Source organism: Macrotis lagotis, chromosome 8, assembly GCF_037893015.1.
Source record: "Macrotis lagotis isolate mMagLag1 chromosome 8, bilby.v1.9.chrom.fasta, whole genome shotgun sequence".
Lineage (NCBI taxonomy): Eukaryota > Metazoa > Chordata > Mammalia > Peramelemorphia > Peramelidae > Macrotis > Macrotis lagotis.
Genome location: NC_133665.1, coordinates 6,027,529 through 6,042,385, shown reverse-complemented (window position 1 = coordinate 6,042,385; position 14,857 = coordinate 6,027,529). Strand labels below are relative to the sequence as shown.

Genomic DNA, 14,857 nt, shown 5'->3' with positions numbered 1-14,857 from the left:
CAGAATTGATCGTGTTAGAAATTCCCACAGCTTCACTTTTAGATGAACTCTGTTATGATGTGGAATGATATCTAAGATATCAAACTAGACTTCAGTTTCAAAAATGTGCTAAGGTTAATAGTTCCAGAACAAATACTAAGGTGATATTGTAAAACATCCACACCAATCCTTCTAAAATATTTGTCTTTATAGTAAAATCATTTCAGATTTACTTCAAGTACCTTGGGAAAGCTAGGTGAGAAAGGAGGCTGTCTCTTTTCTCTTGCTTTCATATAATTGATTTCTTAGGTGGGTCCAGTTCCTAGTATTCAAAGTCAATTCTGAGTCACAGAACTGCATTACAATCTTCTCTTTGACTCTTATTTTTGTCTGTGACCTTGGGAAAATTAATGAACCTCAGTTTCCTCATTCTGATATCTAACTAATAGGTAGGCTTTTTGTAAGACTTAAAGGGGTAGGCAGCTAGTGATGCAGTGGATAGAGCACTGGCCCTGGAGTCAGAAGGACCTGAGTTCAAATCCAGCCTCAGACACTTAATAATTACCTAGCTGTGTGGCCTTGGGCATGTCACTTAACCCCGTTTGCCTTGCAAAAACCTAAAAAAAGACATAAGGGGGTAATGTATATAAAGTATGACATAAAAATCAACCATCATTATACCTGAATATGCAGGAAGGTCCCATAAATAAAAAATAACCCTCGTATACCAGCAACTGATGGAAGAATTTGAAAAGACAAAACAACAAAAAATTCTTGCTTTCTTCTCTGAAAAAAAAGCACCAGTGTAGGTGGCAATGAGAAAGGTAGAAAGTGCTTAGGAGCTAAACACATACAAAAATGAGATGTTGAAAATATGCTTTCCACATGTTAAGTGATAGAATTCCTTTCTACAATATCTCTATGCAGGAGTCACATCTATAATCTTAAAAAGAACAAAATGAATTGTTCCTCCATAACTGGGGGAAAATCATGTGGTATTGATAACTAATCTACATCCAATGGCATTTCTTCATACTTTGTGGGGTCATCTAAATGGGAAGGCAATATAGCCTAGGGTGGCATTATCAAAGCATAGGGAATGAAAATAGTAGAGAGGATGTATTTTATTTTAACCTATGACCAGTAATGGAAAGGCTATTTCATTAAAGAAAGAGTCTTATATAGCACCACCTCTTATTAGGGATCATTTATAGCAAGTATAGCTCCTTCTGTCTCTTCTCTGCAACTAAGGCTACAGTACCAGACAAAAAGACATGTGGACTTCAGCTTTCCCAGGAACTTCCTTACTAAAGAAAATCACTTTTCATACAAGTGAACATCAAAATAGTGTATATATGTTTGTGTATACAGAGAATTATAGGGTGTCCTAAAACATTAGTGCAGTTTTAAATCATTAATATTTTATATATAAATGTATATACATATATTTGTATGTATGTATGAATAGACATGCACATATTTTAAAAAGCACTTACTGAATGCTGGCTTCGGTCAAGAAAACTGTAAGTACTGTAAGTATCACTTGCATGAGTTTTCTGTGCAGTTTCCTAGGAGAGAAGCAAAAAGACATCTTCAGAATTAAGAAACTTTTAAAACTCTATTTAAAAATCTAGTCAATTTTTAAAGCTTAAGAGTCTGAATTCTGCTTTCTATCTTATGGACACAAGGAAAATTTACGAAACCAACATTAGTTTTGCCATGGATCTTAACAGTCCAATAATACTATCCATTGGACACATCCTATAGAGAGTTCAGGCTTTTTCAGGAAGTATTAAAAAGACATAATGACAGAATGGAAAGCAGCCAAAAGTAAATAACTATGATCTAAGAAGGCCTGGCATCGATAGATAGGAGATATATATATATATATGAAAAGAGCTTGAGATGTTTTAGTTGGAAAATAATACAATTATGTTTAAATTGGGGATGGGAATACTTTCTAACTTCAAATTTTTGGACCTCTCATAAACAAAAAAACTAGACTTATTCAGGAGAACCCCTAACAACCCAAGCAGGAACAGATGAGTAGGAGTTGTAAGGAGTCAGACTTTGACAAAATAAGGATTTTTCAGCAGAGAGGGAGGCTGGTCTACATTGTTCCTAATTCTCCTCCCAATTCTATGAGTACTGAATTCTATAATCTCTAAGTCACAAAATTTGAGATTCAGAAGGGACTTCAGGCGTCATTCAATCCAGTATCTGAAAAGAAATTCTTCATTCTGAAATTGATTTGAAGATCACATATCCTGGCTCACAGTATTTTTTGAAGGAAACCAATCCTTTTTTATATAGCTCTCATTAATGGAACCTAAAAAAAGAATATTTTCTTGCCATGAAGCTAAAATCTGCTTTTCTATAATTTCCTCCCACCACTTCTAGTTCTACCAAAGAAATCATATCTAATCTTTTCTATGTGACAACCCTTCAAATATATGAAATCAGTTATCACATTCCCTCTTCTCTGAGTTAAATAATCCTTGCTTATGCACTTTTTAAGTATAATGATGCTTTTGAATACTTTGATCATTTTTATTAACTCCTTTTTAGATGCTCTCCAGTTTGTCAATGACATTCTAAAGGTCTGAGACCCCTTTAGCCAATCTCCAATGACAGTATAATTTCCCATTTGGAAATCTGATCAAGGAAGAGAAGCAGGACTATCAACCTCCCTCTTTCCTGATATTCTGTCTTTAGAAATCTAGGCTAAGATGCCATGAGCTTTTCAGCTACCATTCAGCTACCATGTCATATGAATTTTCACCACCCTTTATTTGGATATATATATATATATATATATATATATATATATATATATATATATATAATATAACTGGGACCTTTAAAGTTATTAATTTTTCAATGACTGCTCATCATCCTAAAGGATCTGATTTCATCCTATTTGTATATCCCCCCGATATCACAAATTACAGCCCAGTCAAGCTGCCTATCCTGTGTGACTCTTGTCCATGTTCTCCCATAACTTCCAGGGGCCCTTCCCATATTCTAGAGGAATTCCTTACTTTCTTATGCATTATTTGGCTACGATATATGGTTATACACTTGTCATCATCCCTTACTCTGCCATGTGACCAGTCTATTTTTTCTTCCTATTCAATATTTTCCTTATGACATGGTTTACCCTTCTTCATAGTTCCTCTTGATAATATGTTGCAACTTATTCACATCAATCTGTGTTTTCCTATGGGTCTGTTTTTACATTCATTTTCAGTTTTTATAGATTGCTATGCTCAGTCATACCCTCACATGATGATGGCTGGAATTAAAAGGGGGAGGGGACAGTCATTGGGGGAGCAAGAAATACAATAGCAATAAAAGAAATATGATCCAAGGTAAATTATGTATATTTGTCAATTTTTCATTTTTTAGATCAAATTGAAGAGCAACAATACTGGTAGTTGGCCCCAAGGAGGCTGTTATCTCTCTCAGGGAACATTTCTAGGAAAGCTACTATAATTCTACTATGACAGGAATTCTCACCCAATAAACTAAGATCTTGAAAATGTATATGGTAGAGACTTTAATGCCTATATTTCCTCTTTCAATGGCTTATTGGTAATAAAATCAGGAAAGGGTACCCTTTCTCACACATGTAATATAAAAATTTTGAGGAAAATAATCAATCAATAAGCATTCAAGAAGAAGGTATTAAATGTGCCAAGCACTATGCTTGGGAGATATTGGGATACAAAAATAAAAAATAAAATCCCTGCTCTTGAGAAACATCCATTCTAACTGGCATGCAATATGTATGTATGTACGTGTGTATGTATATTTATATATATATGCATATGTATATATGTACGTATAAATATATACAGAGAATTAAAGCTAAAACATAGGATAGAGAAGGAAGATATGTTAGTTGGTGATTGAAAGAGATAGAAAGGAGATAAAGGAAGATTTCATATAGAAGGTGGTATTTTGCTAAGTCTTGAGGGAAGAAGGAGATTTTACGGTGTAGCAATAAGGTAGGAAGGTATTCCTGGAATAGGTAACTTCTAATACAAAGGCTTGGAAGTAGGAGATGAAATAACAAATTTTACTTTTAATAATTTTAAACATTTATTTCAAATATCTCCCACCAGGGTGCTCCTCATCTCTGATGGCACCTCAGAGAATTGAAGTGACTTTTAGCTGTTGAAAGTTAAACCAGTTAAAAGTTTTAGAAAAGAAAACTATGGTTTCTATGAACTTACTTAGCCGGGAAAGGTCTCCTACATAATTCTGGAGGCAGACTATAAATCTGTTGTTTGATGACAAGTCTAGCTAAGTGTAGAAATGCTCATCTCCAAACAGTAGAAATTTTCTCCCATGTCCACTAAGTGCTGTATTGATACTGACCAAAGGAGAAATCGTCATAACCATCACAAAAATTCTAAGCATTCAGAAGATAATATGTACTCACTGTTATCTATAGGACTTATAGTATAGAAAAAACTAGTTTGGTCAGACTGGATTACAAAATGGGGAATAATGTATAAAATAGGTCACATATAAATTATAAAAGGTTTTTTAAAAACCAAAGAGGAGTTTAGACTTTATTCTAAAAACAAAAGGGAGACACCAAAATTTACTGAGTAGGAGAACATCACAGTCAGAAGAAAAATCAGTCTGGTACTTATGTGCTCCTGAATTTCTCCCCTAGAGACCTATCAGTTAAAGGATCATACTGAGGATAATGAAAGCATTGATATATTGCTAAAACGTTTGAAAAAGGGCATTTTCAAACATTATCTCATCTGAACCTCACAACACTCCTGGAAGGTAAGACATAAGGCATTACCTCATTTTCAGAACATGAACAGATCTCATAGACTTTAATTGATTTGCTTCTGGTTATATAGCTAGAAGGTGCTAGAAATGGAACTTGAAACCAGATTTCTTTTGAATTCACATCTAGTATTTTTCTATCACATAACACTACACATTCATCTAGCATGAATTAACCCAGATAATAACTTCCATCTAGGTTTTATCTCAACTACTTGTTCTACAAAATTTCCTGACAGCAACTTTCGCTTTGTTGACTATCCTCTAGTCTAAGAGAAAAGATTTTAGGCACAGAAAAAGTCAGACTACTATATAGTTTTATACCAACTTCTTTCTTTAAATGCATATGGTATTAAATACAAATTCATTTGAGAAATTAATGCAAAAACATGCCCATTTTAAAAATATTTAACAAGCAGGTGTTAAAAAACTTTTGTGTACCAACACTACATTAGCTGATGGAAGTACAAAAAAGAAATAGTTCCTACCCTCAAGGAGCATATATTCTATTAAATTAATAGATTTTTTAAAAAAAATTATAACTTTGAGAATTGAATACGAATACATTTAGTTGGAAAAGAATCTATATGTACAAAAATATCTATAACAGTTCCCTCCATGGTGACGCAGAATTAGAAATTAAGGGGATGCCCACTATGACTGATTACCTTGATGGAGCGCACTGTAATTATGAGAGAGGTAAATTCAGAAAAACAACAACAAAAAAAGGAAATGAAAAACATGGTGAGAACCATATGAACATATTCAGAATGAAGTGAGAAATACTAGAAGTCCACGATAAGACTGCAAGGATGATCAACTGCGAATGATTTTTCTACTCTAATCAATACAATGATTCAGGACAATTCAAAGTTTTCACGATGAAAAATCCTATTCACCTTCAGAGAGATAATGCCTGAACTCTGAATGCAAACTGAAGTATAATTTTCTCTGTTTTTATTTGAAATATGACTAACAGGGAGATATGTTTTATATGATTTCATAGGTATAATTGATATCAATTGTTTGATTAACAAATAATCATCTCTTTGCCTTAGTTTGAACATCTCTAATGGACAGAACCAGAATGGAAGACAATGGAAAACTTACTATTGCTTTTTCTACCTGTAGTTAATTTTGCTGTAATGCTATTAGTATTATCATGAGCAAGCCATTTTCTCTTTCTTTCGCTTTCTCTTTTTCAATTTTTTGTATTTGTAAAATGAACACAATATTGCTTACATTTCCTACAAGTATTTTGAGGAAAGTACTATGTAAATTCAAAACCATAATATAAGTACTCACTGTTTTGTTAATCTTTCTTTGGCACCTCCCTCAATCAAGTCAAGTGGTAAGCACAGACTTGATGAGTACCTTGACAAATGAAGGAGCATATGATAGGCAGAAAAGGAATAGTGCTAGATAAGAGAGAAAGGATTCTTATGGAATGTGCCAGTTTACTGTGCTGAAAATAGAGCAGGATTTAGGGGTCAGAGGATCTAGTTATAGTACCCTATAATTGAGTAGTAATATGTACTTTGAGCAAGCTCCTCTAATTCCCAGTCAATTCTACTTTGGAGGAAACAGAACTCTGAAGGCTAGACCAATTGAGTACAAGCTCTGAGGCAAGCATATTCAACAAACCTTTATTAATCACCTACTGTGTATGTGTGATTCTGGGAATACAAGAAAAAATATGGTGGTTTTTGGGAAATGCATACATGCAAATAAATCAAAAGTGTTGTAGAAAGAACATATATGCTATAGGAAAAAAGGAAGACTTCATAACCTTCAACAAGATGAAAAGTCTTTATTAGACTAAAGGCTCCCATCAATCATTCTGTCTCTCACAATCTCCTTATAAAATTGTGCTGTTATTATCTTCATCTTGTAAGTGAGGAAACTGAGGCAACAGAGGATCACAAAGCTAGTAAGTGAGTCTCAAGACTCCAGACCCAACACTCTATCCATTGTACCAAATAACTGCCTCAATACTGACACTGTGTAAGTGCTATAATATCTTGCTGATTGACTGTCTGGGGATCAACCCAATTAAGTTTAGAGAGGTTCAACTGGAGGTTTGGTTACTAAAAGAAAAATTTACAGAAACCATTCAAGTAAAAGGATTGAAATCTGCATATGAGGAGGAAGCATTGTCACTAATAAAATCATGGATTCTTGAATATTGAAGTAAAAGCCTGCATACATACATAAATACATATGTATAATTGCAAATATAGAGGGATCTTTTTTTATGCACTGTATTCCAACCATCTTGATTAATAAAACTTCTAGTAAATTAATGTGAATGAAAAGGTACTGGGGTTAAAAAAAAGAGTTCCCTGGATTGACCTCTGCATAGATGATATCCAGATATGGAGATGTGTGGAATGACATCCTTTAGGCTGTTGTCATTTAGGTTGATGGGCAGTTGGTAGGAGCCAAGCTGGTACTGAATTATTCATCACCTAAAGCTCAGGGACATTCCATTCTGAACCAAATAGATGTCCTGTGTGTATCTGTCATTTCTATATGCAACCTATTGTGAATAGTCTGGCCTTCCCTTTATAGATGTGATGATGTCAAACCTTCCTCCATTCTCTGAAAACAGCATATTGGGTACTTTCAGGTTCAAGAAAAAGACTCCACATGAAGATGCTTATGTACAATGTATTTTTCCCATTATCCTACTTTATATTCTGCTTGTGTCTAGTCCTTTTTTAGTACTAACAGTACCACCGGTTGTGATTATATTACACAACATGATCTCTTTCCTTCCATCCTTTATTTTAATCAGGCAATCCTGCCCCATTCAGAAGTTGAGCTTTCTCTGCATATACTCCCCAAAGAGGCAGGAGTTCATTATGATGGATGCCAATAGTGGGCAGTATAAAAGCCATAAATCTACAGGCCATTTTTGAAATTCTCAGTTGAGCTTTTATGTTACTGAATACTGTACATAAGTCAGTCACTTAGGGGAGGAGGAAGAACATGCAGACTTTAGGAGAGTCTGAATATGAATCTTAGACTAACTTCCTATCTTTTTCTTTTTCAGCTGAGCTGAATCAGAGCAATACAAAAGAAAGAGATGTGAACTTGGAGATCATATACTGATTATTTACTGCCTTATGACCTTGGGAAAGTCACTTGATTTGTAGAATCTATATTTTCCTCATCTTTCAGTTGACACAGTTGGATTAAATAAACTTTAATGTTCTTTCTGACTTAAAATATGAAATCCTATTGGATAAGTTAGCATAAAGATCATTATATCAGTGCATAATATGAGGTAAAAGTGCTCTGGGATGGAATTTGGAAAATCTAGGTCTGAGTTTAAGCTTATAAGATTATATTGTTGTTGGTGTTTAGTTGTTTTTAATCATGTCTGATTCTTCTTGATCCCTTTTGGGATTTACTTGGCAAAGATACCAGAGTAGTTTGTCACTTCCTTTTTTCAGATCATTTGACAGATGAGGAAATAGAGGTAAACAGGGTAAAGTGACTGACCCAGAGACATATAACTAGTGAGTGGCTGAGACAATTCCAGACTCAGCCCCCTATCCAGTGAACCACAGTTTTCCTACAGAATTATAGGAACAAATAATTATAGCTGGAGAGGATGTTAGAGTTCATGTGATACAACTCTGTCATCTTATAGATGAAAAAACTCAAGATGAGAGATTATAGTTGCCCTAGTTCATATAAAGTAAAAACCATTATGTGAAAAAAACTAGCATTCAAACCTAGTTCTTCAGATTCTAAATCTGATGCTTTATTTACTTGCTAAAATGTTTGCCTCTGGGTAAATGCTTTAAATTTCCAGAGTTTCAGTTTCCTCATCTGGAAAATGGGGATAATATTATTAATACTACTTTCCTCAAAGAATTGTTGAGAGGAAAGTACCCTATCAGTGGTAAAGCTCTTTAAACATGAGTTTTTACTATCATTATTGAAAATAACTTTCTGTGTCAGGGCACCAATTGAGAGGCTTAAATTCAAGTAGCATATCATGAGAAACTACCAATTTGCCTTTTAGAATCTGGGAAAACTACTGATAGTTTTTAAGCTTTTAGAGAGACTTTCTAGTTTGAGATTACTAGTGAGAAGTCACTGGAGGAACTCTAGTACCATTAGACTCTTGGAGAACTGAGCTCAGGAACATTCCTACTAAATTTACAACATTGATGAAGAGTTCAGCCCACAGTTAATGAAAATAAAGGGATCAATGACACAGATGAATGTGCTATTCCTGAATTAACTACCATACCTTCTGGTTCTGGCCTAGACAGACGTGTAAGGCACTGTCTAAAAAATTATTTCTGACACAAGACTAGATAAGTGAGGAGACAGAAAGAGGGCTCCTAGTAATTCTCAGTGAGACTAGAAAAGCAGTAATTGCTTAACAGAAATGTTTCTTGACTTAACTTGATATCCCATGATATTGAAAGAACTTTTAAATATGATTTTGATCAGTTGTTGATATTTTTTGAAGCAGAGAAATGAAAGGTGGTGCTAATATAAGGGAGAGATGATGTATTCTTTAGATTATAAGCAAGTAAGCTTGACTTTAATGTCAACTTTCAAGCACATTTTATCAATGTGACAGGAAGTTTACATGTAGAAATGAAAGAGATAGTCAATAAGAAAAGGCATGTTTTTATTAAGAATATGCCATGTCAAATAATTTTTCTTTCCTTTTTTCAATACGTTGGCCTGACTAGAAGGTCAAAGGAATGCTATATGCATAGAAGATACCTAAACTGTAGGAAAGCATTTGTCAAAGTATGTCATGGTATCTTTGTGGACCAGAGGGAAAGAAGTAGATGGATAATAATAGTTAGGTGAATTTCAAACTGATTCAATGACAAGACTCAGATAGCAGTGATTAATGGACCAATGTCAACCTGGAAGGAGAACCTTAATGAAGTGCCCCAGGGATCTGTCCTTGATCTTGTTCTTTTTGTAAAACAAACTATATGTGTATATGTGCATGTGCCTGTATATATATATATATATATATATATATATATATATATATATATATATATATATACACACACACACACACACTCACACATCTGTATTATCATAGACACGTACATATGTCTACAAATACACATATGACTTTATTGTTTATATATGTATTATATATATATGTATATGTGTGGATTGTACCTAGGTTGCACAGTAGATACAGCACTGAGATTGGAATCAGAAAGATTCATTTTCATGAGGACAAACTGGGCCTCAAATTCCTAGCAGTTTTGTAATCCTGGTCAAGTCACTTAACCCTTTTTGCCTCAGTTTCCTCATCTTTGCCCCCAAAAAATCCAAATTGGGTTATTAAGAGTCAAATTTGATTCATTTATATAAATGTATATTGTGTATGTATGTATATATATATATATATTATGCACAAAGACACATGAATATACACATATTTGATGACTTGAAGGAAGGCATGGCTAACCAGGTTATCAAAGTTGGAGATGACTAAAGTTACAAGCTAACACTTTGGCTACAGATTCAGTCATCAGACATGATCTGACAGTTTAAAATGATGGAGTCTAATTTTCCAGAAATAAAGATATACATTCAAATGAATAAAGAAGATATTACAGGATGGAGAAGACATGCTTAGACAAAAATTTGAATGAAAAAACCAAGGGTTTTGCTATATATTATATAGGTAAAATACAGTAGATTGCATTAAGTATCTAAAATGAGGGTGGTGATAGTCCTATCACACTTTGCTTTCATCACATCATATCTGAAATATTGTACTCAGTTTGGGACCCCTCATTATAGAAAAAATTGAAGATGACTGGAAGAAAGGGAACAAGGATATTAAGGGAGGCTTGAAAGCATGGCATGTAAATTTGGTTGAAGTAACATGGAATACTAAATCCGAAGACTGGAAGGATTGGAGGAGAGGGTGGAGGCATGATAGCAGACTCCAAATATCTAAAACTCTATGCAGTTGAATAGTGCCATGCTTCCCTTTTTGTATCATGGATCCCTTTGGCAGTCTGGTGAGATCTAAGGACATCTTTTCAGAATGGCATTTTAAAATAACCAATAGAAAGCAATAAATTTCAGTTAGAAAGTAGTGAAAATAAAAATATAATTGTTTTCCCATCAAAGTTCTGAAATCTATTACAAGACATTCCCCTCTCCTCCTATTCCACAAAGACTTCAGGTTAAGATTCCATGCAGTGGAAAAGGTTTTAATCTTGTTCTCTTTGCCCAAAGGTGACTGGGTGGTACAGTAGATAGAGCACTGGCCTTGGATTCAGGTGGATGGGAATTCAAATCCAACCTCAGACACTTGCCACTTACCAGCTGTGTGACCTTAGGCAAGTAACTTGATCCTGAATGCCTCTCATCCAGAGCCATCTCCAGTCATCATTATTTCATATCTGAACACTGGACCCAGATGACTCTGGAGGAGAAAGTGAGGCTGGTGACTTAGCACGACATCCCACTTACTCAAATCCAATTCACTTGCTTGTCATGGCATCACCTCCCTGATGTCATGATCTTTGAAAATGACAAACAGGGTAGCTAGGTGGCGCAGTGGATAGAGCATCAACCCTGGAGTCAGGAGTACCTGAGTTCAAATCTGGCATCAGGGACTTAATAATTACCTAGCTGTGTAGCCTTGGGCAAGTCACTTAACCCCATTGCCTTGCCAAAAAAAAAAGGAAAATAAAGGAAAACAGAAAAATGACAAACATTATTATCATCATCATTTGCCCAGAAGACAGAGATAGGTATAACTGGTAGAAACTGGTTATTGAGTCATTTCAGTGATATTCAACTCTTTGTGACCCCTTTTGAGGTTTGTTGGCTAAGATACTAGACTGCCATTTCCTCCTCCAGCTCATTTTTCAGAAGAGGAAGCTGAGGCAAACAGTGTTAAGTGACTTGCCTAGGGTTACACAGCTAGTATCTGAGTCTGCATATCTCCTGAACCACCTAGGGTTAATTTATAGAAGAAGAGGTGGGCAAGAAATAAAAACCTCCTTACCAAGTAGAACTATTCAAAAGAATAGAATAGGCTATTTCTCCCAGAAGCACCTTCTCCATTCCTGAAGGCTGTATAACAGAGGCCAAATTACAGCTTCTCAGAAAGTTTATAGAAGGGATACTTGTTCCAATAGAGGCTGTTTTGTCTAGAAGACCTGTGAATTCCTTTCTCAAATCTGAGACTTGTAGAATTTGATGACAACGAAGTCACCAGTTTATATGATGAAGCACTATGCTTTTGGATGGGTCATCTCCAATTCTCAGTTTTCCCATTGTTTTTCAGAATATCCTACCACAAGAAGACTATACTAGGAGAGCAATCAGGGTCTCAAGAATATTATCATTAGTAAAACTGACCTCTCCTTTCTGTACTTTATTGCGATTCTATGTCAGAGGTCTTGTTCTGCTTCTTCTCCTCAGTAGGTAATTTCCCATTTGTAGGAGACAAATCTTTAGTGAACACAGGTCACAGGAACTAGACCTCCAAAGGCATACAGGTAATTTGGGGATGACAATGCTGTTGAGTGGAATGGTTTGTGCTAATAAATAATTTTTTTGTAGTTCTAGGAGCTCATGATTCAGATGTGTACTGAGCTGTTTAGTTGAGGAAAAATGATGTTTAATAAGGTTTTGTTCACATCAGAGATAAAAAAAAAAACTTCCAAGGAAAGCCAGATAATTCAGTATCTGTGTGGTATAATTTATCTGATGTCATACAACTAGAGCTGTGATATCCAAATCAATCAGGAGTTCCAGTCCCATCACATGAATTTACTTTCAGAAATAATTGGGCTGATCTGTTTTTGTTGTACCCTAAAAACAGAATATTATACTCTACAACCCTAAAGAACAATAGACAATATCTCAAATGCAAGAGTTTGGCTATTTTATATTACTGGAATCCATGACATATTATGGATCAAGTCTAACCTTGTCATCTAAAGAGTCTTGTCTGTAATGCCCAAACAGCATCTTTTGGTCCCTATTTGAACTTCAGTTTTTCCTGAGCAAAGAGTTAACTGGCTCTTCCAAATGCATGGTCCACTTTTCTTTGTGTTTATCTGGATAAAGCATTCAGAACTAAAAATAAACAAATAAAAAAATTCAACCTCCTTAGAGCATCATGAACAGTCTCCTTGATCAAGTGATAGTATAGTTTAACAGCTGGAGAACTTGACTTAATGTCAGGAAAAATCTCAGTTAAAATACTGTCTTATTCATTTATTAATTAATTTTCTGAGTCTGGACAAACCATTGGATCTCTCTGAGTCTTAGTTTCTTCATCTGTAAAATGGGGATAATAAGAAGCTATCTTAGAGGGTTATTATGAAGATCATATGACATACATGGAGATCAGTACCTTAATGTTTTTTCTTTATTATTATCATAAGGCTGTTATCCATTTACATTCCCCTCATCCTACTAATCTGCTCCTTGTTTGTTTATTTAAAATTCCAATGAAAGAAAAAGTAGGTAATTCAGTTAATTAGAATCCTGCATTCCAGAATAATGTGGAAGCCTGCATTGTTAATAAATACAATTGTATCCTTTCCCCAAAGGACTCCATCTACCCTGTCACACCCTATCAGTGCAATAAATATCAATTAGTTTGGCCACTACTTTTAATTTGGGTTCACCCTGATAATAAGAGCTCAGGTTACAATATCAGTCACCCTACCTGAGAAGGCATCCCTGTGGAGAGAGCCAGATCCCTGCAGCAAAGGGCATTGCCAGCATTAGGTGCCTAACAATATTACCCCAATTTTGAGGCTTATTGTTGGTCTCAGTTTAATTTCCTGTCTCAGCCTTACAGGAGATTTCTAATGTTTGGGCTGTAGGATATGCTCTGATTAAAAATAATCTTCCCAATTACTGTTTGGCATGAGACTCCCGTCACATGCACTCTGCCACCGGCCTCCGAGTTTCTGTCAGCAATAATTGTGTCTGTAGTGCCTAACTGTAAATGAAAACCCAGGGGGCATGTTTGGGTTCCCAGTTCCTGTACCTCGCCATATCTTTTAATTTGCACTGTCTGTCAAAAGGAGATGGCCATGTGTACTCAAAGGAAATCCTTAGAATATCAGGTCGGGGAGAAAAAAGCCAAGGTACAACAGGCTTCTCTGAGAAATTGTATTTGAATCCGTTACAGATAACAGGGTGCTCTACAGAGCACCAAGGTTCCTTTTATTATACTCCAAAGTTTCTCCTGACACGGGTTGAAAAGAGAAGTTTCACTCAAGGGAAATTTCAAGGTGTATTTTCCCAAGTACATCTTACAGGACATCAAATTCAAAGCACTTGGTGGGAAGCTGTTAAAAAGAAAGTATATTCATGGGACTTGATTATTGCAATCTGGATAAAATTAGAACTAGCCAGGGGGAAATGTATTCGGCTAGAAAACATCATGAAGCTGTGTTCAGAAAGCCAAGTGAAGTCGGGAATCAGTGAGTTGCATGATTATCTGGTGAGGTTTGAGATCATCTACATAACCTCTTGAAGACAATCTAGGTCAAACCTTTTCTGAAAACATGGACCAAAGTGACTTCTATAGAACCCTGCATTGCCCTCCCTTACCATGGCATAAGCAAACACCCAAATCTACAAGATGTTCAAGAAATTGTTCTTTGGAAGTGGGGCCTTCAAAATGGAAGCAGTCCAAAGCACAGGTCTTCAGTTCCAAGCAAAAGAAGAAATATGAATAGAAAAAAACAGAAGGGGTTGGGGGGAACTTCTGGAATTCTGTTCTCTTTCAAATCTAAGATTTTAGAGGATGTAGTTTATTTAGAGTTGCTGAAGGAACACAGACAGAAAGAATATATATAATGGTTCCCTATTACTTCCAAGATGAATTGCAAACTCTCCTCTCTGTTTCCACTTAAACATTTTGCAATCTGACTCCAAAAAATTCTAGAACTAAGGTTCTTAACCACATACATGTTTGTGTGTGTGTGTGTGTGCTACTGATGGACCCCTTTGGCAGTCCAGTGAAGTCTATGACTCTTTCTCTGTATGTTTTTAAATTCATAAAATAAAAAAA

At 35.3% G+C, this 14,857-nt stretch overlaps 1 long non-coding RNA gene across 1 annotated transcript in view; it reads right to left on the bottom strand.

Moving 5' to 3' along the window:
* Positions 1-14,857, bottom strand: part of LOC141495230 (uncharacterized) — a 699,421-nt gene that overhangs the window by 382,179 nt on the left and 302,385 nt on the right. Inside the window, exon 2 of the long non-coding RNA XR_012470694.1 lies at positions 1,476-1,547. This is a non-coding gene — a long non-coding RNA (uncharacterized LOC141495230). The remainder of the gene's footprint in view (positions 1-1,475; positions 1,548-14,857) is intronic.